The sequence below is a fragment of the Carcharodon carcharias genome, assembly GCF_017639515.1.
Source record: "Carcharodon carcharias isolate sCarCar2 chromosome 24 unlocalized genomic scaffold, sCarCar2.pri SUPER_24_unloc_2, whole genome shotgun sequence".
NCBI lineage: Eukaryota > Metazoa > Chordata > Chondrichthyes > Lamniformes > Lamnidae > Carcharodon > Carcharodon carcharias.
Genome location: NW_024470595.1, coordinates 3,428,566 through 3,445,966, shown reverse-complemented (window position 1 = coordinate 3,445,966; position 17,401 = coordinate 3,428,566).

Below are 17,401 nucleotides of genomic sequence, written 5' to 3'. Positions count from 1 at the left end.
CACACAAACTCTTGGACACAAGCAAACACTTAAGCAGACAGTACACAGACATCCACCCACACATACATACACAGAAACACACATACACACCCACATGTGTGCACACAGAGAAACTCACGGTCAAATAAAATCTCATTTCTGTCTCTTTCTGGCTCTGTCTGACTCTCTCTGTCTCTCTGCCTCTCTATCTCTTTCTCTCTCTCACACACACACAGAAGTGCACACACCCACGCGCCTGCACACACACCCACACACACACACACACACACACACAGACACATATGGAGGCACAAACTGCATAATACGCATAAACACAAACACTAAAACACACAAAAACACACAAAAAGACACAATCACATGCAGCATACAGACAAACAGAAAGCAACATCCTTGCTCGCACACAGACAAACATATAATCTCATGTGTATACATGCATACACACACACATATATATATATACACACACACACATAACACAAATACACAAAAGCTAAAATACAAACTCACATGCACTTACACACAAACACATATACTCGCTTGCACACAGACAATAATGCACAAATACAAGAACACACTAAAACAAAGACATTCATAGACACACGCCCAGGAACATTCCCTCCAACACACTTAAACACAGAAATAAACCCACCCCACAGATATACAGGAACACACAATCACACACACAAACATAAACGCATGCGCACGTACAACACAGACAATCACAATCTCGTACACGCACTCACAATGTATAACTACCTCTCACACACCAATGCACAGAAATACTCACATGCATGCAGACATACAAACAGAAGACAAAACACACATCCATACACAAAGAAAATAACATGTGTACACAATCATGCACAAACACACACACACACACACATGCACACACGTTCACACGCACACAAAGACACACACACACATTATCGCAAAAGCATTTCCACTAAAGCATCAATGCACGTTAAAACATATATGTGCACATGCATGCGGAAACACACACACTCCCATGCACATGTACGTTGGCACACAAGCATATTCCCTCTCTGCAACATACACAATATCACAAACAGGAACAATAAGAAACACACACACATGCAGGATTTTTCAAACACATGCAGACAAAACGAGAAACAGACACATCGAACAACATGGAAACACACAATGATTCATACACACACATTGGCACACAAACACAAACACATGCAGAAATAATCTGATCATCACACACATTCACAGACACACACATACACAATCACACACACAGTCATAACTAATTACAGACCAAGAAATTCATACCTAATTAGTCAAACAAAAGCACACTCACGGACACTCATATGCACAAGGGCATACACACACATTCAAATGCTCACTGACAAGCAGACAAACTAAAACTCACGCTGAATTTGACTCATGAACACTTGTACAAGTACACACACACACACACAATGACAGACAAACTAACGTGCACGTACACACTAATAATTAGGCACACACATACACTTGCAAACGCTTTCTGACACAGAAATACACAGCGAAACACACGCATAATTATGTACATACACATACAAACAAATTCAAAAAAGTGAATAAGCAAATGTAAGTAAATTCACTCAGAGAAAAACAAACTGACACAAATTGCTGGAAATACTTCGGCACAAAAAAACACACCTAACAGCACACATAAAATACACAGGAAAAACACAGAAACACACAGAGAAGCACAGGAGCAAACGCATACACATGCATACAGGCACAAACAACATGACAGACAGGCATACCCACACAGACACACACACAGACACACACAAAAGCTAGGCACAGATAACACACATAAACTCATACAATCACACACAAACATAGAAAAAAAACACAAACAGGCATATGCAAAATACATACACCAAAAAATGTACATACTCAAGCATACAAGCATAGAAAGGGCGACAGAAAGACATATTTTAACAAACTCACTGTGTCACACACAGAATCATACACATTTTCACACACGCACACACAAACACTTAGACAAACGCAAACACATTAGCAGACAGGTACACACATACACACAGATATGCACACACACTCAAATAAACATTCCCTCACTGTCTCTCTTGATCTCTCTCTATCTCACTTCTCTATGTCTCTCTGTGCCTATCTCTCTCTCTCTCTCGCTCTCTGACTCTTTCTCGCTCTCTCTCACACACACGCACACACAGATACACACAGGGACTCAAGCCCATGCCCGCAGGCACACACACACACACACACACACACACACACACACTCACACACACACACACACACACACACACACACACACACACACAGAGGAACACATATGCAGAGACATAATGAATAACAAACATACACAAACACATATATGCTTGCGTGCACACATCCAAAAATGCTCACAGACTCAAGTATGCCCTCAGACAAAGGTATTCACAGACTTAATGAAAAACATTCCAACTGAAGGATACATTCACAGAAGCACAATCACATATATACAAACACACACACACACATTACACATACAAGCACAATCTCACACACAAAAAAATACACTGAATAACAACCTCTCTCACACACACATGCATAGAAACGTTCATATGCATACTTACACACAAACAGAAAACAAAACGCACGTCCATACACACAGCAGGACACATAATCTCATGACTAAACAATGACACACATTCATTCATGGCGCCCATATATCCACAGGCACACACGTACTCTCAAATGCACTTCTTCTTAATCATAAATTGTTTGACATATTCTAGCTAAGTGCAAGAGTTATTCAATTTTTTGAATGTTTTTTTATTAAATGCATAGTGCCCCGTTAACAACTATGTTTCTGAACTTCACGGTTTTTCGAATCACCGTTGCAAAATATTTATTTCTATACAGCAAAGCGACCAGGCTAGCTGGCTTTAACCGAATGAGGAAACACACAGACACACATATAGACACATTCACCACTAAAGCCTATTTAAAACTTAATTTCCAATAACAGTATAGACATTAATATTTCTTCATGACAATTGCCTTGTCAAAACGCCACAATTCATGCGATGCAAGACCACCCACACTTTTGGTTAGGATGGACTTGCAGGATTGTGACACAATGAAAGTGGTTACAAGCTGAAGTGTCTCCCAGTCAGGATTGTGAGTGTCTTGGAGAGGAAATTCCAGGAAGTGTTGGTCCCATCTATCTGCTGCCCTTCTGTTTCTAGCTGGTAGAGTTCGGGTGTTTGGAAGTTTCTTTCTAACTTCCCTTGATGAAGCACTGCAGTGCATCTTTCAGAAAGTACCCGCTGCTGCTACTGTGCGTCCGTGGTGGAAGGAATGAATATCTGTAAGTGTAGTGCCAAACAAGCGAGTTAGTTTGCCCTGAACTGTGTCAAGCTCCTTGAGTGTGGTGGGAGGTGCACTCATCCAGGCAAGTGGGGAGCATTCCATGAGACTCTTGACTTATGTCTTGTACATTTTGGATAGTCTTTGGGAAGTCGTTGGTGATTTACTCATAGCAGGAATCCAAGTGCCTGTCCTGCCCCTGCAGCCGTAGTTTTTGCCTGAGATAAAAACAAAAAACTGCGGATGCTGGAAATCAAAACAAAAACAAAAACAGAATTACCTGGAAAAACTCAGCAGGTCTGGCAGCATCGGCGGAGAAGAAAAGAGTTGACATTTCGAGTCCTCATGACCCTTCGACAGAACTGTTTGTGGTAAATATAGGGGTCTAAATGTTTACTTTGTGTCGGTGATAAAATGTGAGAGGGTCGACGTGGGTATGGAAATCAGGCAAAAGGATTGTGATATATTTTAAGAGAATAGCATGGAATGTTAGCTGGTTCTAAAAGGCCTGGTAGGCTTCAAGGTAGTTAAATCACCAGGCCTGGATGGAATGTAACCCAGGCTGTTGAGTGAGTCAAGGGAGGAGATAACATGTACGCTAGCAATAATTTTCAATATCTCTCTGGTGACAGGAGAGGTGCCAGAGGACTGTAGGACAGCCAATGTTTAACCGTTATTGAAGGAGGGTGGAAGTGATAAACCAGGAAACTACATGCCAGACAATCTAAATTCAGTGGTGGGGAAAATATTAGAAGCAATTCTGAGGAACGTAATTAATCTTCACTTGGAGAGGCAGGCAATAATGAAGGAGAATCAGCATTGTTTTGGTGAGGGGATGTCATGCTGAACTATTTGTTTGAATTTTTCGAATAAGTGACCAGGTGTATAGATGAGGGAAATGCATTTTACGCAGTTTACGTGGACCTCAGCAAGGCAATTGATCAGGCCCCGCATGGGAAACTTATAACGAAGGTAAGAGGCTATGGCATCCAGGGAAATATAACAAATTGGATCCAGGATTTTCTGTGTGGCAGGAAGCAGAGTGAGATGGTCGAAATTTTTTCTGTGAATGGATGCCTGTGTACAGTCAGGTTCCACAGGGATCGGGATTATGCCTCTTGCTGTTTGTGGTAAATATAAATGATGTAGACATGAATGTGGGAGGCTTGATCTGTAACTTCGCAGATGACATGGAAATTGGAGGCATGGAAAATAATGTGGAAGATTGCCTTTGATTAAATAAGGACATAGAGAGTCTGGTCAGATGGAGTGACCAGAGGCAAATGGAATTTAATGCTGATAAATGTGAGTTGATGCACTTGGGCAGGACAAGGACAAGCAAGGCCAGAGAATACAGGATGAACGGTAGGATCCTGGGAAGTACTGAGGATCAGGGAGGCCATGGTGTACATTTCCACCGGCCCCTTAAAGCATAGGGATAGGTAGATGTGGTGGTTAATGCAGCATATAGGATACATGATTTTATTAGCTGGTGCATAAAATCAAAGAGCAGGGAGGTTATGCTGGAACCATATAAAACGCTGCTTAGGCCACAGCAAGAATATTGTGTGCAGTTGTTTATCCGCATTGTAGGAAGGACGTGATTGCACCACAGATAGTGCAGAGGAGATTCACAAGGATTTGCCTGGGCTAGAGAGTATAAGTTATGAGGAGACATTGGATAGACTGGGGTTATTTTTTCTGGAGCAGAGGATATTAAGGGGTCACATGGTTCAGGTGTGCAAAATTATTAGTGCCATCGATAGGGTAGACAGGAAGGAAATTTTCCCCTTGGTGCATGGATCAATACCCATTGTTCATCGATTAATTGTAAGGGACAGGCTTTTTGGAAAGGATCTGAGGGTGCATTTTTTTAATCCAGAGGGCGGTGGGAGCCTTGAACTGACTGCCTGAAAGGGTGGAAGAGGCAGAAACCCTCATAATATTGATGACGTATTTGGATGTGCACTTGTGATGCCATGGCATACAAAGATACGGTCCTAGTGCCCAGAAATGGGATTAGAAATAGTTAGACATTTGTCTGACTGACGCAAACTCGATGGGCCAAAGGGCCTTTTTTCTGTACTGAAGACCTCTATCACTCTCTGTCTCTATGATGTCAACCAGAGAGTTAGCGAAGCTTCAAGTTAGGCAACTGATTTCCTGAATGGAGCTGAAGAGAAAGGCTTCAATCTTTCAAAAATTATATTCGCAAGTGCAGTAATGAAGCTAAACATAAAAAATCAAATAGCTGAATAGAGTGACTTACCAGGAACTCCAACAATAGCCAGCATGGGATAGTATCTCGCTTGAATAACGTAAAGTACAGATTGGATCCGCCATGCTAAAAGTATTCAGTCTTCTGAAAGATAGTGAAGAGCAACATATAAGCTACAGCACATTATTGGAACATTGTGATATATTGTACTAAAATTTCATTCCATTTTTATGACATTCCAATCCATTGTTCTTCAATTCTGACCTATTGTTAGAACATTGAAATCTTTTTTTTCTCAGATTCTAATCTCTCCTCTCCAACAAACTGGAGCTGCTGATCCCTGTCAGTGTTGGAGGTTATGCTGCTGCTGACACTATGAGATGGCACCTTGAAAAGTGTCACTTATTATTTTGAGAGGTAAAATCTCCAGTGACATAATTAGGATTCTTAGAGCCTGTCATCAATTACAGTCACGAAACAAACAGTTTCAGTTAATGCCTTTCAATCCAACATTTTTTTGACACAATAAAAAAAGAACATTTACCAAGTCTGGACCAGATGAGCACTGAGGGAAAGAACGGTGGTAATAGCGGAGGCACAGACAATAATCTCCAAATACCACTTGGAAGTGATGGTGGCGCCTCTGTCACCATCCCTGTCGGTCTTTGATGAGATAATCATGAAGCAGGCTTCATAGAGCACACTGAAGTCACGTCTGTTGGTAAACCTTACCTTATTTTAGAAATTCTACTATCTATGTACAGTGCAAGGCTAAGAACATGGATTAAATTGAACAAGTCCAGCATACTTAGCTGACATGTGATAATACACTTCTGCCTTTGTGGACTCTCTATTTACTTAATTAACATTATCCGCTTGGTCCACATCTCTCCAACCCCCAAAGACTTTACTTAGCAAAAACGTTACTTTCTTTATCCTATCGCCATCACTTTGTTTCTGCCTTCATTCTGAGTTCAGAGTGAAATGCATTGTTTTAGTTTCACCAATCTACCTGACTTTATTCTCAACTCTGCCGGTGGTAGGTGAGTGTTCAGCGACTGTTGGTTCTCGATTAAGTTTGTTTTACTGCTTAAATTGGTATTAAGTCCACTACATTGTTCTTCTCCCTTTCTATTTATATATATGATGCTTTGGGAAATGCTATAAGCCTATGCGGAAGAGTCGGAAAATGGGTCCATATTCATCTTCCCTTTAGAAATACTGACGGAGCAGAGCAATCTGGGAGTGGTATGGTTGGCAACCAGAAATGTTCTGAATTGGCAAATGGTAATCAGAAAGCGTCAGGAATGGACAGACAATACAAATGTAAGAGCAAATTAACAGATAAGGCTTGATGCTACAAAAATGATCACAGGACAAAAAAATCAGGCCTGTATCTAAATGTGCATAACATTTAAAACAAACAAAAAAATGTACTAACAACACACTAGAAGTAAGTACGTATGACCCGGCGACCTCACAGACGCATGGCTAGAGGGTGACACAGACTGGGAACTGAAAGCTGAAGCGCATGCTACAATTATGATGAAAAGGATGTTGGACAAGGTGGAGGAATGGCTCTGCTAATTATTTGATGATATTGGAGCAATAAAGAATGACGACCTTAGTTTATGGAACAATGATGTAGAAACGGTTTCGTTTGAGATGAAGAATGATAAAGACAAGAAGTCTCTTGTGGTAGTATTGTACAATACCCCTATGTGTAAATACGCAGCAACACAGGTTATAAATCAAGAGTTAATGGGATCTTGTCAGAAGAATAGAGCACAGATCATTGGATAGTTTAACCTCAGTATAGGCTGGGAAAGTTAGACGACAAGGGTAGCTTACATTAAGATTTGGTAGAATGCTTTCAGAACAGTACCTTAGAAAAGCACATTATGGAACCAAGTGGAAAGCTGGCTATTCTGGATCTGGCATTGTGCAAAGAGGTAGAGTTAATTGATTCGAAGGCACTACTAGGAGACAATCATCATAAAAGCATTGTTATTTGCATTTGGTTTTATGCAGAGAAGAATATGTCCAAACAAAGAATTTTAAACTTAAATACGAATAAGTACGAGGGCCTCAATGCAGAGCAAGCTCAAGTGAACTGGCACATGAGGTTAAGGGATAGTTCAATAGAGATACAATGGCAGACGTTTAAAGAGATATTTAATTATACACAGTATAGCAAATTTCCATGAGAAAGAACATTTCCAAGAGGCGAACCCACTACCTGTGATTAATTATTTTAAAAATAACTTAAATAGAGTACAAAACTGAAAGAAAAATACATACATTCGTGAAAAGAGGGGTGGCAGGTCAGAAGTTTGGAATAAAATAAAGAACAACAAACGCTGACAAAAATGATTAATAATGAGGAAAAGATTGAATAAAAGAAGCAACTAACTAGAGATATAATGGCCGATAGTAAGAGTTTCCATAGAATCTTTAATAAGGAAACAGTTAATAAAGTGAGCATTGATCCAACAGTAAGTTCGAAATGAGAAATATATAATGCAGTGTAAGGAGACATCAGGTGAAGTCAAGAGGGATGTTTCATTGAAAACATATAATATCCCAGAAATAGCACTAACTGTGGAAATGGAAGTGAGCGAGGCACTCAGGAAAATAAAATCACCAGAGAGGAGATAGTGAACAAATTGATGGAGTTGCGGTCTGACAAATGATTGGGTCTTGTTGCACATAATCCTAGGGTCTTGAAAGGAGTGACTGCTGAGATAGCTGATGCCCAGCAGAAATGGCGGCAGAGTGGCATAGAGTCAGGAGGGTGTTGCTGTGGGGGTCTCCATCATTGACTCCAGATCCCACATATGTGCAAGGAATCATGCCAAATATGAGCAAGGGAACCTCCTGATGATTACCACGTTACACCCTGCCAAACCTGTTGAATCATACTCCTTCATGTTGAACACGGCTTGGAGGAAGTGGGAATGGCGGAAGGGATGCTGAATGCTCTTTTGCTGCAAGAATTCGACGGCCATCATGAATAGTGGCACGGTATCATCACCACAGACCAAGCTGGCCGAATCCAAATATAAATTGCTGCTAGACTCGGACTGTAGCAGTTGGTGAGGGAATCTACAAGAGTTGACCACGTGGTCATCAGCCTGCCTTCCGAAGATGCATCTGTCGATGACATTATCGGTAGAATTGATCATCCTAGTGCCTGTAAGTAGATGAAGTCCTGCTTACATATTGAGGATACATTCCATCGTGTTGTGCGGCTCTACCACCATGCCAAATGCGGCACATAGAGAAAATATCTCGTGAGATAAAACTGGAAATTCACGAGGCGTCTTGGGCCATCAGCAGCAGCAGCAGAATTGTATTCACGCTAATTTTTTAACCTCATGAGCCCGCAGATCTCTCATTCTATATTTACCAGCAAGCCAGGGAATTACACTTGGTTCAATGAAGAGTATGTCCACTGGGTGTAGTCAAACATATCACAACACAAGGTGGTTTAGGTTGTTGGAAGTCCATCACCTCAGCTCCAGGACATCACTTCATGAGTTCCTCAGGGTAATGTCCTACGCCCAACCTTCTTCAGCTGCTGCATCATTGACCTTCATTGTACCACAAGGCCAGAAGTGGGATGTTCACTGCTGATTGCATAATTTTCAACACCATTTGCAAATCGTCAGATATTGAAGCAGTCCTTGTCGAAATGCAGCAAAATGGAAAATATGCAGGCTTGAGCTGACACGTACATGATAACTTTTGCACCACACAAGTGCCAGGCAATGCCCATCTCCAACAAGAGAGAAGCTAACCATCAACAAGGTGAAACAGCTCTGTGACCAACTCCATCTTGAATCAGGGATGCCTCAGGCTCTGGCCCTGTGTTAGTTGTATGTTTGCACAATGTTCTTCGGAATCCCGTGGGTGGGTAAGGCAGAGCTACGCCTCCTCCTACCTCTTTACAGATTTTCACCTCTCTGCAGCCTCTGCTCCATTTTTGTTCATGTTACAAAACCAAGAAGCACTTCAAGAACAGACCCAAGACCTCATGCAGAGCTCGGGCACCAAATCCTCTGCCTTAGCTGAATGAATGCATCACCTCATAACACAAACTGCACAAAATCATCCACAACACATCAAATAACTTTCAAATCACAGTGGCCAGTCAAAGATACTCAGCTGCAATTTGATCACTGTTCATAAAAAAAAAAACACCAGAGATGTTTCCTGGTGTTGCTGAACACCGGTTTATGTGAGAGTGACTAACACATGCGTTCAGTGCACAGGCACAAAAATCGTTTCAAAGAAAAAGTCAAAGCTGCTGAAACCGCCTGTCAAAAATGGAACACTGGGAGAGGTAATCCAGCAACAGAACCCATCTGGAATTGGGAAGAAAAAATAAAATTGCTGTAATGTGAAAAAGAGTGAGGGTAACAACAGGATTAGGGATGGGGCAGTCAGATTTCTGAAATGTAATGAAAACTGAAGACAGCAGCAGGACTTTGGAGGAAACAGAAAGATTGGTGAAATGCAGCAAGCACTGAGGATGACAAGAGGGATTTTTCAGGACGCAGAAACATTGGCGACCTCTGGTTAGCAATGAGCATAGCACCAGAAATTGGGAGGACACAGAAAGATTTGGGAAATGTAGTAAAAAGAAAAATGAGGATAAGAGCGTTATTTGAAAGGACAAAGATAGATTGGTGTAACGCAGTAAACTATGTGGATGATTACAGCATTATTTTGAAGGACAGAGGCAGATTGGTTAATGAAGAAAGCTTTGAAGGTAACAGCCGTGTTTCCGAGGAGGTGGACAGATTGTTTAAATGTAGTAAACAGAATGGATAACAGCAGGGAAAACACAGACAGAATGGCGAGAAGAAGTAAACAATGAGGATAACAAGAGGACTTGGGAGGATACAGAGAGATTGATGAAAACTAGAAACCGTGAGGACAACGGCAGGGTTTTGGAGGCCACTGACAAATTTGCTGAAATGTAGTAAACAGTGATGAAAAAGCACTAGGATTTTGGTGGACACAAAATGATTTTTGGAATGCCATAAACAGTGAGGATAGCAGTATCATTTGGGTGGGCTCAGAATGACTAATTGAAGCTAAGATTGAGAGGGATTGCAATATGATTTGGGAGGTAACACTGATTGGTCAAAGGCTGCAAAAAATCATGAAAACAGCAGGATTTTTGCGGACACAGAAGCATTTGTGAAATATAATCAGTGTCGATGACAAACACCACAATCTGGGGCCGTAGGGCGGTGGTGTGGGGGGGACATTGGTGGGGGTGGCAGCGGCGGGGGGCGGGGTGTCGGGGGCGGGGACACACACAGAAGAATTGCAGAATTGTAAGAAAGATTGAGGAGGATAACTTGCAGGTTTTTGGAGGTCACCTTTTGATTGGTGAAATTTGGTGAACAGTGAGGGGGATAACAGCAGGATGAGGGAGGACACAGACAGATTGATGAATCATAATAAACATTGTGCTTAATCGCTGTGTTGTGGAGACCCCAGACCGATTGGTGCAGTCTGGTAAACAATGAAGAGGATAACATCTCTGTTCTTTTGCATTTTCCAAATTGCCATGTAGAATGGAGTGCTGTAGTTTCACTGGACACATTTGGCTCATGGAACAGCTAATTCTGAAGCACTAGTCTTCTATATTGTGCTTGCATTCTTTTCACGGCCCAAAGCATTTGTGCTATTCTATGCATTCAGCCATTTCTTGATATTGCAGGCAGTGAATGGAAATGGCTCAAGACTGGTATCTGTGCTGCTGGACACATTAGAAGGTCCCCAAATGGATTGTCCTAACTGCAATCCTTCCTGAAGACCATTATAAATGCAGAAGCCTTCCTTGTTGAACTGATATTCTGGCTTCTGCTATCATTGACATTGGCGACATGTGCGAATCCTTCTCCTCCAGTGTTTTTTAAATTGGCATTCGCCTTTCACTATTGATGTGTCAGGACTGCTGAGCTTAGATCTGATTCATTTGTTGCTGGACCACTTTGCTCAGTTTATTGCAAGATCCTTATGCTGATTGGCATTCACATACTTCTGTGTTGTAGTTTCTCCATGTTGACACCTCATTTTATGTTTACCTGATACTGCTGCTGGCATGCCTTCCTGCATGCTTTATTGATCCCTGCATTTGAGATCGTGGAATATGGGAGTTTTCACGAGTTTGTGGAACGTGTATTAATACTATTCTACTCATGCTGAGGGCCCATTGTGCATCACGGATGCCCAGTTTTGAGTTCCTCGATTTTGCTTTTTGCATACGATCACATTTAGCATGCTGGCAGTGTCACACAAAACGATAGAGGGTATGCTCAACGTGAAGTTCTGGCTTCATTTCCAGGAGGTTTGTGCGGTGGTGACTTCTACCAATAAAATTGTAAACATGATCAACAGGTAGATTGGTGATGACGAGTGAAAGTAGCCTTTTTTCCTTCTGGTTGGCTTCTTCAATAGCACCTTAAACGCATTCTAGCAGTTATGTCCTTGAGGACACGTTCTGGTTTGTCAGCAGTAGTGATACCGAGCGACTTTGGTGACATTGGCGACACCAGCTGCAATATAATCTGCGCCCTTCCGACCACCGTGCTTACTTCAAGCTGTGTTCAAAATGTAGGAGCATTGATTCATCAGGACAGGTAGTGATTGCTTCCTTCCCCATGTTTGAACAGAAGCCTTGAGACTTCAATGGCCCAGAGACTTCGTGAATGAATCAAGGACACTCGCTCCTGAAAGGATTCTTGTTTGCAGCCAAATCTGCTGTGTTGCCTCTGCTGGGAAGAGAAGATACTTAGGAGATGGTGATGGTTCTGTGTGGTACCCTCTTTATATGGGATGATTCGGAGAATGCAACCATCAGGCGTTTGCTAGAATAACCTCCGGGACAGCTTAGCGAATTTTGGCACAAGCTCCCAAATGTTAACAAGGAGGGTTGCAGGAATGAGAGGGTTGTGTGCCCTGGTGTTTTATTTTAATTCGGTAACTATATGGTGGCTGCTGGTGTGCCACTTTCATTGCTTTCTCCAGAATCATAGTCATTCGATAGGACCATCTGGCTTAATAGGCGTCCTCATAGGGTAATTAAGAGGCCGCCAAGTCTTGTGCATCTGGGATCACATGTAAGCCAGGCCAGGTTGGGGCGGCAGATCTCCTTCCCTAAATGACGTCACTGAACCATAGGGTCTTTTGGGGCATTCGGCAATGCTTTCATGCCTTGATACAGTTAACGGCCCGGCCCATTCTGTTCTCCAGGGAAACAAACTCCAAACATTAAAGAACGCTTGGGAGAAGAAATTCAGCCCATCACACTATAAAAGGAGCCTGCTTGCATTTTTGTAAAGTACCCTGTGGTTGTATATAACCCCAGGCTGGAAACGGTCATCCTGCCATCAGCCCGGTGTCCTCCCAAAGTCGGAAATGCTGCAATAAGCACAACCCTCAATCTTCTGAATGCCAAAAGTGATAATGCATTCATCAGTTTAACGCTATATCCTCTGAAATGCAATGGCTAGTAGACAAAATTGATGATCCATTCATCAGTGATGGGAAATAAAATTCACTGAGGGAGATTGAGCTGAATCACTCCTCAATCTCAAGGGAAATTGGTTATGCTAAGGAGTTAGAGAATTCCTGGTGTAATGGTCAATCACTGAGCCATCAACGAGGTAAACCTGCCCCCCTCAGAAAGCAGATGGTCCAGGAGGCTTTCCTTGTATCATTCCTCCATCAACGGGAGCCAGGGACCTTTCAGCGTCTTGAATTCTCAATGGGGTTGATGCGAATCTCTCCTCCCTCTCCGAGGGAAGCAGGCTCCACTCAAAGCCTAGGCACTGCCGGTGCAGGGAAGTGGAGGATATAGCTGCTTCTTCCACAAAGAAAACAGGGTCTTCTCTGCGTGTGGAGCTATGGTTAATAATGGTCATCCCATTACGACAGACATTATCAAATCATTTTTAGTGTCCTCTCAGTTGTTCTGCGGGTGGGTGGGACAGGTTGGATGGTGCTGTTCAGCAGTTGTTTCATGGAGTGGATGGTCATGTGTTATGCCTTTCAAAGTTGGCAGAAGGTATTGCAATGGGGCGTTGCCTTCTGCATATTAGTGGCTGGTTGGGGGTTTGGTGATAGAAGAGGGCTTCCTTCAGGTTTTCAGAGGCGGGTGTGGGTGGCTGAATGTGGGTCTCCTTCAGTTTTGAGTGGAGGTGGGGATGGGGTTGTGATCTGAAGGGAGTCTCGTTCATTTTTTGACAAGTGAGTGGGGTTGATGGCGTGATGCTCAAAGGGGTATCCTTTAATTTCTGTGATATGTCTGGGTGTGTGGATGTGGTGTAGAAAAGGGTTTTTCATCACTTTTTGAGATGTGTGTAGGGAGCAGGGGTATGCTGTTGAATGTTAATGTCATTCTATTTTTTCAGTGATGGGTGGGGATGGGGCTTTGGTATTGAATCAGAATTTCCTAATGTTTCTGAGAGGTAGTGCACCTGGGGGTTTGGTTGTAAATTTGGTGGAGGAGATGGGAGGGGGAGTGCAATTCCGTTTTCAGAGGTGGGCAGCAAAATCAGCCAGAACTGCTTTCCAATGGTTTGGAATCTTTTGGGTTTTAATTTCTGGAATTACCTACCTCTAGATGATCACTGTTACAAAAATCAAATCCTCTGACTACTGGAAATCTGATAGGAAAAAAGGAAATACTCAGGTAGCGTTGACAGAGGGAGAGAAATAGAGTTAAAATTTCAGGTCGCTGGATCCTCATCAGAAAGAGGAAGGGCCTAAAAGGTTTTAATGTTTAAAAAGTGACATGCAAAACTTTGCGATTGGAACAAATGGATATGTTCTTGATATAATTGAATACCTTGGAGCTTATAGGATTCCAAAAAGGTTATGTGGGAAAAAAAAAATAATGCTAATGGTGCTCTGATAATCAGCGAATATAGCTAGTGCTTTGAATTATTACAAACTGTCCGACTGTCAGAAGTACATATGCTTTTTATAATTGGGACTGGCCATTTGTAAGAGAAACATTCCAATTCCTCACGGTATTATCGCTGTTATCTACTGTTCTGGTGTGTACTGAAGAACAGGTATACTGAAGCAACTAGAACTTTCCACTGAGCAGATGAGATTTGTGAGCGCTTGTCTGGCTAAAGGATCTTGGCAATAAGATCGAAGATGTTCCAAATCCATTATATTCATTGAAATGTACGACTGAAATGAATGGAAGAGAAATGGAAAGATACTGATTTGAAAATAAAAAGAATGGACATCACTGTTTGTTGCTCAGTGAAAAGTCAATTTATTGTATCTTTGAGAATGCTGTGCTCAGATGTGGCACATTTTAGACAGTCTCTGAAGAGGTAAAAACACTCTCGTGTCTGAGAAGATCTCCTGGAAGGAGCAGTACCCTTGAGGGAGGTTGAGTGTTGTGAGGAAGAATTCTCAGTTGAAAGAGTAACATTAAAAACAGAAGTTGCTTCAAGCACTCAGGGACCACAGAACAGATAGTGTTGATTCATCAGCCGGGGAGCCAGCACAATTACCTGTGATCTGTCGAAAAAATGCATGCACGGATAATAGGAGCTCAAACGGATGCACCTGGTCATGGCTGACATTATGCTATCGGAAGTTCCTACCTGAAAATTGCCAGCGACTCAATTGGGGGTGAGAAACATGATTCAATGGGTTTCAGTAACTAATAAACTTGTTCTTTCCTTGAGTCAAGAAAGCCTAGCGAAATTGGCTGCTCAGTAAAAGGAAATATATCTGTAGTGGGACTATTCACGGGGAATGGATGTTTAGCTTAAGCTTGGTCTGACCAAACAAATGTATTTATCAATGAGTGAAACCAGATCATTCCACATCACCCAGGAGCATAACAAATTGTCTCCCCTCCCAGCCGTAAAAATTGGGGATGACATTTCTGAATTATAAAAATTGGGGTGCTCATACATTAGCATTTGTAAAAATACAGGTTAATCACTGCTCCCTCCCAACAGAGAAGGCCCCTCTCAGTGAGCGGATAATCCCGGAGTGAATCATGGGAGTGAATCACTTACCTTTCCCTGGGATACCAGTGTGGTGAAATTCGGGGCATGGAGGAGGCCGCGGGTGAATACCTACTCACACCGCCTGGGCCCAGTATCCACTCTTGGTGTGGCGATTCCAGGGAGGGGGTGAATCATTCCTCCCTCCGCGGGGTTACCTGCCTAATCTTAGTACGTCAGAGACACCAATGGTGCTGCTGTAGGAGTTGGAGGAGAAGTGAATCTTCCCTACCTCTCCGGAGGCTCTCATCCCTCAGATGATCCTACTTCCCCCTGGCAGGGGCATTGGTCATGTACTTATTTCTTGAATTCTCAATTCCTCTGCATTGAAACCAGACAGAGTCTTAGTTCAATGTCTCATATTGGTGATGACAAGTCGGACAATGCCCAGGGGGATCATTTTCACCTTGGTCAGGTTTAGCCACGATGTTGACAATTTACTTTGATTGTTGAAGAGGGTTGGGGACATTGCCAAATGTCATGACATAAAACATGAATTGAAGAGGGTTACTCAGATTGAGGTTCAGGCTTCGATTTTCCCCACATAAGAATGTGTGCTACATTCCATGTTTTCACCACGCTGAGTTGGGTGCATGGGTGTTGGTGAGGGGGGGCGGGATGCGGCGGTGGTGAGGGGTGGTTGGTGGGGTGGGGCGGTGGGCGTGGTGGGCAGGCTGCACTTGCGACAGCTGCCTTGGGAAGCAGGATTATAAACCTAGTCGAATCCATCCCTCTTCTTCGCAGAGCCCCTAATTCCATTAATTAATCTATTGAAGCTTCATTCAATGACTCCAAGGAATGTGCACGATGCCTTTGGAAAGGAGGCACAGTCAGTGCAAAGCTGCATACCTTCGACATAGAAAGGCACCAAGCAGTGCATTAATGGATTTAATATTGCGGCAATTAAGATATTACTGATGCAGGTGTTGAGTTCGCTAGGAAATGAAACATGAACTGTAGGATACATTATCCATTTAGTGGCAGCCGACTGCCCAAAGCACCGTGAAACTATCATAACCACATGAGACAATCTGTTATTTCAATTATGTAAGGACATAGGAACAGCTTTATTAAGTTATAGTTGTATCTGGGGGGTTGGGAACGACTTTTATTTGTAACACTTATGGTTGATCTCTATGTTTGTATCTCTGTGTTAAGAAGGCCAAATTGAATTTTCGTTTCACTTTAAAAGGTTCTTGCATTGCTAATGATGTATTTACGACAGTTGCAGCTAATGTAAACAAGCAAGAATAGACGAAACAAAAACAGAATTACCTGGAAAAACTCAGCAGGTCTGGCAGCATCGGCGGAGAAGAAAAGAGTTGACGTTTCGAGTCCTCATGACCCTTCGACAGAATAGACGAATTTGGCTTTTGCCTTGCAACACTGTCCCAGTGAGTCAAGGCCATCGTAAGCGGAAAACAAAATAAAGAAGAAAAAAAATAGCAGTTTGTTTTGGAAGCTCTTGGAGTTCAGCAGGTTTTGAACAGAGGTGCCAGGGAAGCACTTTAGAAGAGAATGACAGACAGTACCAAACGAAAATTGGTTGAAGGTAGTTGTTAAGAGATATTGGGGTAAAGGGGGCAGATAGCCAGACCCAGCCTAAAGAAAAAAAAAACTAAGAAAAAATGGAGGAGATTCTAACAGGGGGAAGTCCGAGCAGACTTATCAGTCAAGGAGAGGACTGGAAGCTTGAAAAATTCCTGTTCAGTGACGGTGAGTGTGGGAGGTAGATGGGGACACTCCACGCTTCAGATTTAATGAGTCA